Source organism: Camelus bactrianus, chromosome 22, assembly GCF_048773025.1.
Source record: "Camelus bactrianus isolate YW-2024 breed Bactrian camel chromosome 22, ASM4877302v1, whole genome shotgun sequence".
NCBI lineage: Eukaryota > Metazoa > Chordata > Mammalia > Artiodactyla > Camelidae > Camelus > Camelus bactrianus.
In genome coordinates, this window is record NC_133560.1 from 10,258,466 (window position 1) to 10,273,241 (window position 14,776).

The window sequence follows — 14,776 nt, forward strand, 5'->3', positions numbered from 1 at the left end:
TGTTTCCATGTTGATACATAGATTTCATACATTTCTTTTCACAGTTGCACAGTATTCCATGAAATAAATACACTCCCATTTATCCTGTAAATGGACAGTTAAGTAATTCCCAATATTTGCTTTTACAAATGATGCTTTGAGGCCTCTTTTGTGTATACATAGGTGCTTAGGAACCTGTTCAAGAGATGCTCTGAGGTAGCAGATGCTCTGAGGTAGCAGAACATAAGAGTGGTCAGAAGAACCTCGGGTCACCGGCCTATTCGAGGGGGTTCGTGAGAGGCCCCCTCTTCTAACTACAGATCTTCATGAAGCCAGATTTTTTTCACCAAAACAACTTACCGCAACGTACAACGTAGAAACAGATACCAAAATCCAGCTGCTTCTGCTAAGCCAGAGAGTGCAGAGATTTTCAAACATGTAAAACAATGCCACGCCGCTCACGAATCTTCCGTTTTGAAAAACACGGCTACTTGTCATTAAAATATTTTATGTTAAATTACCATTGGCTTATTACTGTTGTTAATGAGTTATTAGATGTTTTAAATTTCTCAGTTTTCATTTCTAAGATACGCACATAAACGAAAATTCTCTGGAGAGCTCATTTTTAAGGCTATAATAAGAGTCCCCCAAATTTCTGAGAACCCCTGTTCTCAGGTACATACCGCGGTGTGGAATGACCAGGGTACGGAGAGTATGAAAGTCCAGCTTCTCGAAGATGAAGAGGTGGCCGCGGAGGCGGCAGCTGGGAGCCCGGAAACGCGAGCGCCGATGGGAGGTGGTTTGGACACAGCCGGCAGCCGTCGTTTCTAGAAAGGGTTTGGAGAAAGCTCTGTGGCAGCTCTGTTGATACCAGTCAACTAGGATCCGTTCCCCTAAATGTTGGAACAGTGCTCTGAAACTCTCTGCACAATGGACCAGGGTGTTTTACTGAGTTGGCTAGCTCCTCTTGTTGCGGAAAAATGTGTTACAGCTCAGTTGTAACAGCAACCTGGATCCGGGCGAGAGACCAAGCAACACTCGGAAAGCTGGAAAACTCAGGTTTATTACACCACGATGCCCAGAAGACTTAACATTTCAAACTCTGAACCCCGCGTGTAGATTTACACAAGCATTTTATAGGCTGCCAGTTTTACACTTTGCAACATCATATGCAAATAAGGTATAACAGAAGTTGACCAACCAGGAACACGCTTTGTAGAAATAGACCAGTCAGGAGTGAGCTCCACGCGAATGAACTACTACAAATGGACCAATCAGAAGTTAGAGGAGTGGACCAATCAGAAGTGAGAGTAGTAACCAATTAGAAGTGACAGTAATAGCCAATCAGAAGTGAGAGTAATAACCAATCAGAAGTGAGAGTAAAATAACCAATCAGAAGTGAGAGTAATAACCAATCAGGAGTGAAGGAAAGTGAGCTCAGAGAACCAATAGAATTCTAGGTGTAAGTTAGCCGCTTTAGAGGCAAAAAATGAGATAGAGCCTCTGGGCCAGGGAACCGGACGGTGCTAAGAGGAGAGCAGCGGCCCTGCGTAGGGGTCCTGCCGGTCTTTTTATGGGGCTTCTCGCTTCACCCTGGCTGATGGCATGTTGAGGCACATGGGCCAGTGGCAACGAAGGCATCCGATCCAGAGGTGGCCACTCTAGAGGCCAGGTCACCCCAGCATCGTGGGCCAGTGCGTCACCAAATGCACGAATCCGTCATCAGCTCTGGGTGGCGAGAATGGAGACCACCGTGACCCCAGGAGCGAGTCACACAGCAGGTGGGGTGCAGGCCATCATGAGGAACAGCTGCCAGCCTGTGGCAAGCCAGATGGGGTTACGCTTGTCAATGGGTCCAAAAAGGCAGAAGCTGCTACTGAGGCCCGCCAGCTGCCAGCATCCTCGGGAGATGCTGGGAGAGAGCCCCAGTCAAAGGCCGAAGGGTCTTCCTTGCAGAGGCTGGAGGAACTGTTCAGGCGCTACTAAGGACCGAGCGGGACGATGCAGTTTTGGAGGAAGGCATGGAGCGCTTGTGCAATGACCTGTATGTTGACTCCACAGAATTTTTAGTGCTGCTCTTGGCTTGGAAGTTCCAGGCTGCGACCATATGCAAAGTCACCAGGAAGGAGTTTTTTCATGGCTGCAAAACAGTAAGTGCAGACAGCATTGATGGGATCTGTGCACGATTCCCCAGCCTCTTAACGGAAGCCAAACAAGAGGATAAATTCAAGAATCTCTACCAGCTTACATCTCAGTTTGGCCAGGACTCTGAAGAAGGGCAGCAGTCACTGCATCGAGAAATAGCCATTACCCTGTGGAAATTAGTCTTTACCCAGAACGGTCCTCCGGTATTCGACCAGTGGCTAAACTTCCTAACAGAGAACCCCTTGAGGATCAAAGGCATCTCCCGGGGCACTTGGAACATGTTCCTTTTGTCACTCAGGTGATTGGCCCCGACTTCAGCATCTACAGTGAAGATGAGGCCTGGCCAGGTCTCTTCAGTACCTTTGTGGAGTGGGAAAGGGAACGAAGGAAAAGAGAAGGGGGAGAGGTGGGCTCAGGGCCGGAGGGCTTGTGTCCCGAGGAGCCGACTAGTGGCTCTGTCTCAGGAGCAGCAGCAAGGATCTGCCCGTGTCCTAAAGCCATCCGAGGAATTGGACCTTTCTGGAAATTACTGAAGATCTGGATAATTTTTACTTTACACCTTTCTCTGCCTTGTATCTGAAAGGGTTCTAAAATGCTGTATCATGTTTTAGGCATTTTCTTCACTTTTTGGCTATTTTTGTTATTCCTTTTGGGGGGGGGGTTCACCCAAAATATTGCAACCTGGTTACATGTTGTGTTTCTTTTCTTTCTTTCTTTCTTTTTTTTTTTTTTTTTTTTTTGAAGGCTTCAGATAGAATAAACCTGCCGTTTCTTGCACAAAATAGTTTTTGGGGTTTTGGGGGGGGGTTGTTTGTTTTTTTTTTTTTTTTTGGTTGGAGAAGGTGCCAAGCAGGGAGGGGGTGGTACAGTTAGGCTGAATTATCATTACAAAGGGATACCAGTTTTGCATATTCTTGTTTCTCAGGGCAGGTCTGTACTGTGTGCAGTGCTGTTTACATGGTTGAATTTAGGTTGTAATAATTATTTTTAAAGATTTACAGAGTTGCATAGCATCAGTAACTGTTAACCACATTGTGTTAATTGCCAGGTGATTTAAAGCTCTTGGAGAGCTAAGGCCAGCCAAGAACATTTGTAGTCTAGTTATAACCCCTTTAAAGCTAATGTATCTGAAACCCTCATTTCCCCCACTTCTTGTCCTTTCCTCCTTTGACCTATTGCATTTCATGTTGAGTTTATCCATCAACGTGCCGCACCTGTCAGTCAAATGAGCAGTTGTTTTTTTAGAACACATTGTATGTACTGAGACCCACTTAAAGCATTGAATGCAGAGAAAGCAGTGCTACCTCAGTTTTGCTGGAAGTAGATTTTGATAGTTTTCTTTCTTTGATGAATATTATATTTTTTCATGTTGTAACTAGAAATACATTTTTTTTTCTGTCCATTTGCCTTGGAGCCAAAGTTTGTCTTCCTGGTGGTCAGAAAACTGGGCCTGCCAGCCAACTGACTTGAAGGAAAACTATGGTATGGAGCTCTGCTTGAATTTTTTTTTTTAATTTTTTTGAGTATCATCAGCTTACTTGTCTGGCAAGTGCGGAAGCCTGGGGCTGACCTGAACTCTGCCAAACGAATAAGAATTGTATTTCATAGTTAAACATGCACCCTTTCCCTTCTTGCTGCACCCATGTTGTCACTTAACCCCCAGAAGTTATTTATCTCCTTTGTTGATGTCAGGCTGATTTGGCGTAATGTGATGAGTGTTTAGGTTTACAGGACCCTCCTTCCCTTACCCCCAAATATGTATATATACATATATAAAAATACATTTATACGCATATATGTATCTATATTCCTTTGTTTCTTCTTTATTTTTTTTTTAAATGGGGGAGGTAGTTAGGTTTATTTATTTATTTTAATGGAAGTACTGAGAATTGAACCCAGGACCTCACGCATGCTAGGCATGCGCTCTACCACTGGGCTATAACCGCCCTGCTTTTGTTTCTTTACCTGCAAAATATGGCTACAAAATGGAGCTGCCTGCAATGTATAAAGTACAAGAAGAAGACATCATCATGGAGGCTTTTGTATCTGAATTTGGTCCATTTTCACTAAAGAGCAGATGAATTTTCCCAGCCCTTTCCTCGCAGGAGGGGTCCCAGTTCCCCAGGCTCCCCCGCAGGCTCTCCTCCCTGAGGCCAGCTCTGGCCAGACCACCACGCAGGAGCTGATGGGTCCTACCTGGTTTCAGTAGAAGGGCCTCTTGTTATTTTTCCATTAAAAAAAAAAAAAGTCCTCATAAAATTATACTGGAAGGTTGGGTGGCAGGAACTTGTACCGTTCAGCTTCCAACACTTCGGAAGAGACTGAAAAGGGAATCTTTTAAACAAAAAACTTGTAAAAAAAAAAAAAAAAATCCAGCTTTCCTAGCTGTCACCAGGTTTGTCTCCTGAGCGGTCGTACCGCACAGAGAAACTGGCACTTGATATCACAAGACTTTTTATATTTTTGCCAAAATGCAGATTGTGAAATTAAATCTCATTAGAGATTTCATTTGCATTTCCCTGATGATTGATGAGCAATAAATCCCCTAGAAATTTACTTACTTATTTTTAACTATTGTAAAATACACATAATATAAAACTTGCTGTCTGAACCATTTTTAAGTGTGTGGTTCAATAGCATTAAGTATATAAATATTGTGCAACCAATCTCCAGTGCTTTATTTTTTTTTTGATGGTGTGAGATGAGGATCAAATTATCATCATCATCATCATCATCATCATCATCATCTTCTTCATCTTTGGTGTTAATTGGAAACCCAATGGCCCCAGTGCCTTTCACTGAGTAGCCCATCCTTCTTTCAGTGATTCAGAATTTCATTTGTGTGTGATGCATGCAGTTTGTATCTATAAAAGGCGCTCTTTCTGGGCCCTCTCTTTTGGTGCATCTGTGTCAATGACACATTGTTATAATTACTACAACTTTATTATCAATCTCAAAAACTGGTAGGGCACATGTGCCCAGCCCCTCTTCAAAATTTTTTTGCTTCTGCTATTCGCTTTAAATTTTGGAATTAAACAATCAAGTTCTACAAAAATTTCTCTCAGGATTTTTTTTTTTTAAGTTGCATTGAGGAGATGGGGAAGCCTGAACCAGCCAAAGGCTGAATGTAGAAATGGGGGCCTCTGTAGAAATGGGGGCCTCAGTGACTGGCCAGGCAGAAGAGATAAAGACAAGGGAGGTGAGAAACAGGTTGAGTTTCCAGCCGGGGCACTGGGGGCCAGTGGCAAGGGTGGAGGAGGCTTTGAGGTAGTGATTAGGTTGCAACCAAAATGGGAAACACTGGGGTTGGTAAGGGTTTTGACACCCAGCTACTTCATTCTCCATCACTGGTCCCATAAACAGGCATCCCTGACCCACCCTCGGTGGTCAGGTGGGGTCCAGTCTTGGGCCAAAACCTCATGGTGAGACCAAGGACCGGGCTTAATGTCAAGAAGAGCCAAATGCCAGGCTTTGGGGCAATGCTAATGCCAGCTCTGGGCAAGACCAGTTCACGGTCAGCTGAACAACTGTGGGTAAAAGAACAGTCAGATGAGGGCCCATGGCCTGCGCTGGGGCCGGGGGCCTCTGCGGGGAGCGGTCTGGACAGAAACTCTTGCTTTGGGGCCACACTGATGCAGAGGGCTCTTCTCTGAAAGCCTTGCTGGGAAGGAGGCTGGCCTGCCAGTCCCTCCTCTTAACCTCTCCGTCCTCCAGTACGCGGGCTGTATCAGTAAGGACAACTGGAGTTGCAAGAGAGGGAAACCCAAAGTAGAAGTTGATTTTTGACTGACCTGAACAGGAAGACCAGAGAGACATCTAGTTTCAGGCATGGCTGGATCCAGGGGCTTAAATGTTGTCAATAGGGTGCTGCCTCTCTGCCTGTCTCTCAGCTTTCTTCTTGAACTGGATCCAAAGATGGTCACTCCATAGCTCCAGGATCTCTTCCTACAAGCTTATTGATCCCAGCCGAAGGGAATGCTTCTTTCTGGAGAATTCCAGCAAACACCTCTCAGGACGGATGCTCTGTGGCCTGGCTTTGTTTATGTGAGCCAGTCACCGAGCCAATCACTCTGACCCTGATTGTCCAGGTCACCTCTCCAGCTCTGGCATGGGGGAGGGGTGAGCTCCACCCTGACCAGGTGGACTGAGAGTGGGGAGAAGTGGTTCCATAAAGGAAAATCCCCAGATGAAGAAAGGACGCAGGACAGGCAGACACAGCAGAAGCCACCGCAGGCCAGGGGAGGGGGCCTCCCTTCTCTGCCCAAGGGAAAGGAGTACGGGAATGTCTCCCAAAACATCTCCTACCATATAACCAAGTAACCTCCTCTGTGCTCAGCCAGACCCCCTATTCCTAAAGACAAGGGGGAAGTACCTCTGGGTAACCCTGCTCACACCTGTTTTACATCACTGGAAAAAAAAAAAAAACTAGGGGAGAAAGCAGTTTTTTGAGTGTGTTAAAGAACATAAGGAAGAACAATAACCTTGCGAGTTGGGGGTTTCAAGTCAGAAGGGACTGGGTGTATTTTGGTCAATTGATAAAATTCTGGATCATGAATGTTATTTGCTCAAAAGTACCTCTGCTATTTGCTTTCCAGGTTTTTGGTTTAGAAAACGGTTAATAATTTGGTTTCAGCTGCTGCCACATTCCTCGTAGGCCCTGGGATTACACAACCACTTCTGCTCCAGAGAATAGCCGGGGGCAGCGCCTACAGCTTGCTGGAGAGCAGCGTTTGAAGTCAGGGTGATGCTGAGTAACATGAGCAGTGCCACTGAAAGATGGATGTAAATATTATCCCCGAGAGCTCACCTTCCTGCGTAAATCCATTTTCCAGAAGGAAGATGTCTGCGATCTCTTTTCCAACCTGGGCTGAGTCAGCGCCCCAGATGGAGGAAGCTGAAGGTCCCACGAAAGGCTTTTCTAGCCGGGAAAGACGAATGTGGAGGTGGCAAACCTTAGAAGGGCTTGCCCTGCTTCCACCTTGCTTGGCACAACAAACTTAGAAGTCAAGAACCTACCGCTCTAAAAACCTGCAAATGACCTAAATGCCCAGAAAGGAATGGAGGCCAAACCGTCAGTTCATTCACTGACTCAGTAAATGTTACGTGCCAGCAATTATCTCCAGGTAGGAGATTTGCCAGTGATTTTTTTTTTCTTCTTTAGAATTTGTCGGTGTTTTCCAAATTTTCTCAGACGAGCCTGTCTCACTTTTATCATCAGAAAAATATTAATGCTCATTCAATAAGGACAAAATCAGCGAAAGGAATGGGTGCTCTGGGAGTGGTCTGGCAGCATGCACCAGTTAGCTACTGCTATGTAACAAATCACCCCAAACGTAGTCGCTAAAACCAACATTCATTCCTTATTATTTTCTGTTGTGGTTCTGGGGACTGTCAGGGCTCAGCCAGGCACTTCTTTCTCAGGGTCTCTCATGCACTTGCAGTCAGATGGTGGCTGGTGCTGGAGTCATTTTGAATGCTCCCTCCCTCACATGTCTGGCATTTGATGCTGGCTGTTGCTAGGACCTCGGCTGGACTAGAACACCAGCATGTGGGCTCATGTGGTGTGAGCTTCCTCACAGCATGGTGGCTGGGATCTAAGGGCGAGTGTCCTGAAAGAGAGAGCCAGATGGATGCTATACTGCCTTATGCCCTAGTCTCAGATGTCACACAGTGCCACTTCCACTGCAGACCATTATTAGAAGCAAGCCACGGAAGTCAGCCCATATTCAAGAGGAGAGGACTTAGACTCCAACTTTTGATGGGAAGAATGTCGGGAAATTTGCAAACATCTTTAAACAGGATTGTGTTTTCCTGAATCAAAGTTCCCAAGAACCTCTGCTGTCCTCCACGACCAGCCATGCTACCCCCCACCCCATGAGTCTCTGTCTCATCCATCTTCTCAGCAACCCTGAACCCCACCTTGGTCCCTCTGCTCTCAGCAGAAGACCTGGCCCCGTCAGAGACAGCAGACATCCCCACACATACACACTCTTTCTCTAAAAGCTCTCAGAGCTGAACCTGAACCCCTTTCCTAAGGTGACCGCTCTCCCCTCATCTCCTCCATGACCTCACCCAACCTAATGGGCCATCCTTCTCCCTCTTCCTTCACATTCTTGGAAGGTGCTCGGTTTCTTCAGAGTTCCCTCAGAGCCTGGGGAAGGGAACCATTCAGAAAGTCACTGCAATAAGCCAGCCAAGGTCAGACCAGGGCAGTGGGAAAAGGCAGGAAGGGTCAGCCAAAGGAAAGTCCCCTTTGGAAATAGAATGGCTGTCCCCTCTATAGTGATGATATGAGGAGTTTTTTAACTTGACTTTGAGGTTTCCATCTTTCACATCCCATGTATCCTTCCCTGGTGTCTTTCTTACTAAATACATAGGACAGAGTTCCCTCTGTCCTCTTATATCCCAGAGCAGTGAGTGGTCATGTATCCTGCCAGACAGCATCCTCTTCTTGACCTAAGCACCATGACCTCCAAAATAAAGCCCCAAAGAGAAAGGGGAATGAATGCAGTGGCCATTGCATTTGGTTACAGTGTGAGCTCTTGGCCTGAGTTTTGCCCTCTAGTCCTCCCACTGCCCCTAAGAGGTCAGTGTGGCCGCCTGTTCCCGTGTTCCAGAAGTTGGGCAGGTGAGGAAACCACAGAGGGGCGATCCCTGTGCAGGACAGCTGACCCCAAGGTTGCACTTCTGACCACCGTGCACTGTGGCCCATTGCAAACTGTAGGCTGACCAATGCCACAGGCCCTGGGACTTCGCTGTTGGGGACCGAGGCGGGGGTGGTTAACACTCACCTCCCCTCACCCCAGCCTGCAGCCCTTCATTCCTGACAGCACGGCTGAGACTCCCGCCTGGTATCTCTTAGATTAGCCCCCGGCTATTTTTGTTCTGCCCTTGCTTAGGGAAGAAACACAGTTGGGGCAAACCCTCAGGCAGGGCCCCCGGGGAGACCACCATTAGCCAAGGAGGAAAACAGAGCTTATTTTACATTTTTTTTTTTAAATCTTTTTCCATAGAAGCATCTCCAAACTTTCCGAACCAGGTGGTCATGCATCTGTTAAATGAAGTCTCCTCTCCTGGGCTGGTGGGAAGGGGTGTCAAGGAGAGGGGCTGGGTGAAAGGAAAAAGAACCTGGGAAGGGGAAATGGGAGAGCTGCCGGGGGAAGTCAGGGAAGGCTGGAGAAGGGCCAGGCTGTGCGTGGGAGGGAGAGCTCAGGGACGTCCCGTGGTGGAGGAGCCCCAGGGACACCTGAGTGGAGACAACAGAGGGGTCTGGGGCTCACTGACATGGACGACGAGCCTCTAGATGACTGTTACAGCTCCGGGGACGTGGATGACCCTGCCTCTGAGAGAACAGCTAGAGGCAGGGGAGGGAAGAAGATCTGAGCCAGCATCTAAGGCTGAAGAGAAGATGAAGAAAGAAGGGGGAGCAGGAGTTGCCAGAGAAGCAAAAGGAGAAGCAAGAGAGGTGGGGGGTCACAGAAGCACCAACGAGCAGAGCGGCGTGGTCAACAGCGCTGATAGGAGGTTGGGGGGGCAGGCACCCTCCAGAGCAGCAGCCTGGAGGCAACTGATCACCTTCCAAAGCTTGTTTTGGGGAGGATGATGGTAGCGGAAGCCAGACTGAAGCAGCTGAGGAAATGGGGGTGAGGAAAAGGAGACCTGTGTCCCAGAAGTTGGGCAGTCAAGAGGAGAAAAGACAGAGCAGGGGCTCATGGGGGAAACAAACTTTTCCATGTTCCGTTCAGAGCACCGCTCTCTCCCCGTATGGCTCCCCCAGGCACCCCTGTCATCCTGTGTCGTCCTCAAGGGCGGGGGCCCCCATTTATGTGCAGTCCTCGGAGTCTAATGCACAGGGGGAGCTCGACAGTTGGAAGATGCTTTGGATGATGCTGGTAACAACCATGACTACAGCAATGAAGACGATGATGAAAAATACAGATTCTTGAAGATGAGAAAATCCCCCGTCTGGGGATTAAAAGAACAGTTAGATGCGAGAAGTCTAACCAGGGAGAGCGCCTGCTCTGTCTCAGGTCCTCCCCTCCCGGCCTTGCTCACTGGTTCCCCTTTTCTCTGTCCTTACTTTTTCTCTGTCTATACTCAGATCTCCGGGTGATCTCACCCTACCTCATGGCTTTAAATTCCACCGGTGCGCCAGACACTTCCAAACTCATGCCTCTGGCCCCGACTGCTGTCCCAGACTCCAGACTCACACAGCCGCTTGCCTACCTGTCACCTTGACCTAAGTGTCTAACAGACATCTCAGACCCAGTGTGTCCAAAACCCAACTCCTGACCTTCTTCCTCCTCCAGTGCCTTAGGCCAAAAATCTCAGTCTTTTCTCTCATTCCTTCAAGAATGATATCCATTCCTTCAGGAAGCTCTGTCCCGTGGGTCAGTCTTCGAAATACATCCAGGTTACGACTACCTCTCACCACCTCTACTGCCACCAGCCAGTTACAAGCCACCAGCACCTGCCACCTGGGTGGCTGCCACTGTCCTCGTAACTGGTCTCCCCGCTCTGCTCGTATCCCCTTCACTTTGTCATCAACATACAAGTCACATCGAGTCACTCCTCTGCTCAGAGTCCTCTGTAGGCTCCCCATGTCCCTCAGAGTATAAGGCCAACCCTCCCAGTGACATACAAGGCCATTTGTTAACGATACTGTCCACCCGTCTCTCCGACCACCTGTGTTACTTCTCTCCCACTCCTCACGCTCTGCTCCAGCCACAGTGGCTTCCACGCTAGTCCCCAAATGTGCCAGTCAATCATGCTCTGACTCTGAGGTTCCCCCCTGCCCCCCAACACCAAGCAGTTCTCTAACACCAGCTGGGCGTCCTACAATTCTGCTCCATTCCGACACTGTCTACCTGGAGCTGGTGTCAGATCACGCAGGATAAGGGTTCAGTCCTCCAAGACGCCTCCCACCCCCAGCTTCAGACTCTAATCACAAGTCCAGTTTGTCACTGGCACTTCTGACCAACAGGCTATAGATGGGAGGTTTCCATCGAGCCCTCCTCCTGGGGTTCCATTAATTGGCTTTAGAGCGGAACTCAGAGAAACGTTTAGTTTACTAGATCACCAGTTTATTATAAAAGGATGTAACTCAGGAACATCCAGGTGGAAGAGATGCACGGGGCCAGGTATGGGGAGAGGGGGCGGAGCTTCCATGCCCTCCAAAAGGGCAGCACTCCGCCCAGTCTCCACTTGTTCACCAACCTGGAAGCTCTCCAGACCCCATCCTTTCTGGGTTTTTGTGGAGGCCTCATTACACAGTCAGGGTTGATGAGGTCATGGACAATTGGTGATTAAACTCAACCTCCAGCCCCGCTCCCCTCCCTGGATACTAGGAGGCAGGACTGTAAGTTCCAACCCTCTAATCACACGGTTGGTGCCCTTGGTACCAACCCCCATCCTTAATTAGTTCTCTCCCAAAGTCACCTCAAGAACATAACTAAGGACAACTTCATCACTCTCACTGCAGGAAATTCCGGGGGTTTTAGGACCTCTGTGCCAGGAACAGAACAAAGACCAAATATGTATTTCTTATTATAAATCACAAGGCCACACATGCTCCCACCGTAGTCCTCTGCTCCAGCTGAACCCTCTTCTCCGGGCCATCTGCTCTGCTCTGATCCTACCTCCTCCATGAGACCAAACCTGACCCCATGCCTATATTCCAATTCTCTGTTAGCTGGCTCCACATTCCCCCAAACGCTTATTCCCTAATGTAATAAGTGATTTATTTAGTATGCTAATTGTTTTTATTCAAGTATAGTTGATTGACAATATTATATTGGATTCAGGTGCACAGCATAGTGACTTAGTATTTTTGCAGGTCATACTCCATTATAAGTCATTACAAGACAATGGCTATAATTCTCTGTACAACACAATGTATCCTTGTTGCTTATCTGTTTTATACATAGTAGTTAATCCCATAGCCCTGATTTGTCCCTCCCCCACTCCCCTCTCCCCTTTGGTATCCACAAGTTTGTTTTCTAGTATGCTGTTTCTCACCTGCCCACCCTTCCCCACATACTGCAAGTTCCATGACGACAGGGAGTCTGTGTTTTGTTCCCTGAGTATCCCTAACACAGTGCCTGGCACAAAGTAAGATGCTCAGTAGATACTTGAATTAACAATCACTTGAAAGCTGTTCTAATAATTTAATTCCTTGGCTGTCAGCTAAGCAAAGTGGAGAATACAAGCTTGCCTTACTGTTTAACAGTGAAAATTAAGGTCCTTTGTGAAATGTCGTCCAAAAACCATATACATAAGCTTTGTATGTTTGCTTTAAAAAAACAATCTGGCATTTATTTAAAAAAAATCCATAAGAGCATTTCATATGGACCGATGGAAACAGGCTACTCACAGGTAGACCAAAGAGTGAATGTGAACACTGCCCCCTCATGGTTGAACATGGAGATGGCGGCTTCCCACACTGCCAGCTCACTTAGGGACAACTTCCAACCCTGGTGGCTGATTGGGGTTACAAGATATGCGATCGATGACATTTCAAAATGGGTCAGATTCAACCCTATTTTCAGACGGAGGCAAGGAAATGGGGAGTTAAGCGTCAAAGGGAGAACTTTCTCGGGAGTAAAATTTTTATTTAGAGCCCACACATTTCCATACTGTGAGGAGGATGTTGACAATTAGTGGGTGGTAAAGAAAAATGTTAAGACAAGAAAATCCTAACATGATAACATCCATCTGCTGCACTTACAGCTGGAATCTGAGTGGGAATTTCCCATCTGCGCTTTATTCGCAGCTTTAATTTGACTATAAATAAGACACACGTGTGCAGAACTCGCACTGAGTGTCTTCTGGGGCCAGAAATTGTTTAAGGATGATATATAAAGTGTATATATATATATATACACACACACACTTTCACTCAGAACCTACTCATTAGTCAGTCTGAGGTGTACAGCCAATCTCGTACGACTTGGTCCCAGGACATCTGACACTTCATACCTGCGGCCGTAACTGTTGGTGCCCTCTGCTCAACAGACCTAAACAGAACTCCCCAGCGCCCAGCCAGCCTGCCCTGCAGACCCTGGTAGTTTGCCACAGGAAACCCCAGGGCCCAGAGGCCCGGAAGTGGCCGGGTCTGGGGAGCTCGCTGCTCAGTCACAGAAGCCGCACTTGCTGCTTTTCATGCCTGTGATTCTCAGACTCCACGAGTATCTATATGGACTGTCACTCCTACTTTACAGGTGGGGAAACTGAGGCTTAGTGACATCAGTCACTAAGTCATGTGGTTTTTCTTTTTTTAATTGGTGGAGCCAATATCAAAAGCAAGTCTTTCCTCTCTGCCTCCACATTACCCTTCCAGGGCCTCTGGGGCTATAAATAGCGGGGGAGGCACGGACTCTGCATGCGAGGTCAGCCAGGCCTATAGCACAAGGAGACACCAACATCTCCTGGGCTGGCCAGACCCAGGCCTTACAATACCGTAGGCCTCAACAGAACTCAGGCCCAGACAGGCCTTGGCTTATCACTAACTTTGCTCTCTTGGTTATATTTAGCTCTGGACCTCAAAGAGAAAAGGGTAGGCCAGCCCCTGAGAGCACACAGCCCCAGGCCAGACCAGGCCAGGCCTTCAGGCATAGAAAGAGAAGGAAGGATGTCTGCCTCGGGCTGAGCTGTGTGCACCCTCCTTCCTTAGAGCTGCAGGATTTTGTCTGTCTTGCTCCTTGAGGGAGGGACCAGGCAGCGTCTATAATGCTCTGTGTGTGGCTGGTGCTTAATAGCTCTTTGCTGAGTGAACAAAGCAAGGATCCAAGTTCATGTCCTAGAAATCTGTACATCAAGATCAGGTACGTGACCTCACACCAGTCAGAATAGCCATCATTAAAATCCACAAGTGATGGATGCTGGAGAGGGTGTGGAGAAAAGGGAGCCCTCCTACACTGCTGGTGGGAATGCAGTTTGGTGCAGCCACTGTGGAAAACAGTATGGAGATTCCTTAAAAAACTAAAAATAGACTTGCCCTATGATCCAGCAATCTCACTCCTGGGCATCTATCTGGAGGAAGCTCTAATTAGAAAAGACACATGCACCCCAATGTTCACAGCAGCACTATTTACAACAGCCAAGACATGGAAGCAACCTAAATGTCCATTGACAGATGACTGGATAAAGAAGTTGTGGTATATATGAACTGAATACTACTCAACCATAAAAAAGAATGAAATAATGCCATTTGCAGCAACATGGATGGACCTAGAGATTATCATACTAAGTGAAGTAAATCAGACAGAAAAAGACAAAATCATATGATATCACTTATATGTGAAATCCTTAAAAAGACACAAATGATCTTATTTACAAAACAGAAACAGACTCACTGACATAAAAAACAAACATGGTTAGCGGGGGGGGAGTGGAAGGATAAACTGAGAGTTTGAGATCTGCAGACACTAACTATTACATATAAAATAGATAAACAATAAGGTCCTACAGAATAGCACAGGGAACTATATACAATACTTTGTAATAACCTAAATGAAAAAGAATATGAAAAGGAATATATACAGAAACATATATATACATACATACATATATATTCCTTTTCATTATAGGCTATTGCAAAGTGTGTATGTGTATGTGTGTGTGTGTGTATAACTGAATCACTATGCTGTAGATC

The 14,776-nt window shown here is 47.1% G+C and overlaps 1 pseudogene; it reads left to right on the top strand.

The window, feature by feature from the left end:
• Positions 1 to 715: 715 nt before the first annotated feature.
• LOC105082701 (DCN1-like protein 3 pseudogene) lies at positions 716 to 2,909 on the top strand (annotated as a pseudogene).
• Positions 2,910 to 14,776: the final 11,867 nt, after the last annotated feature.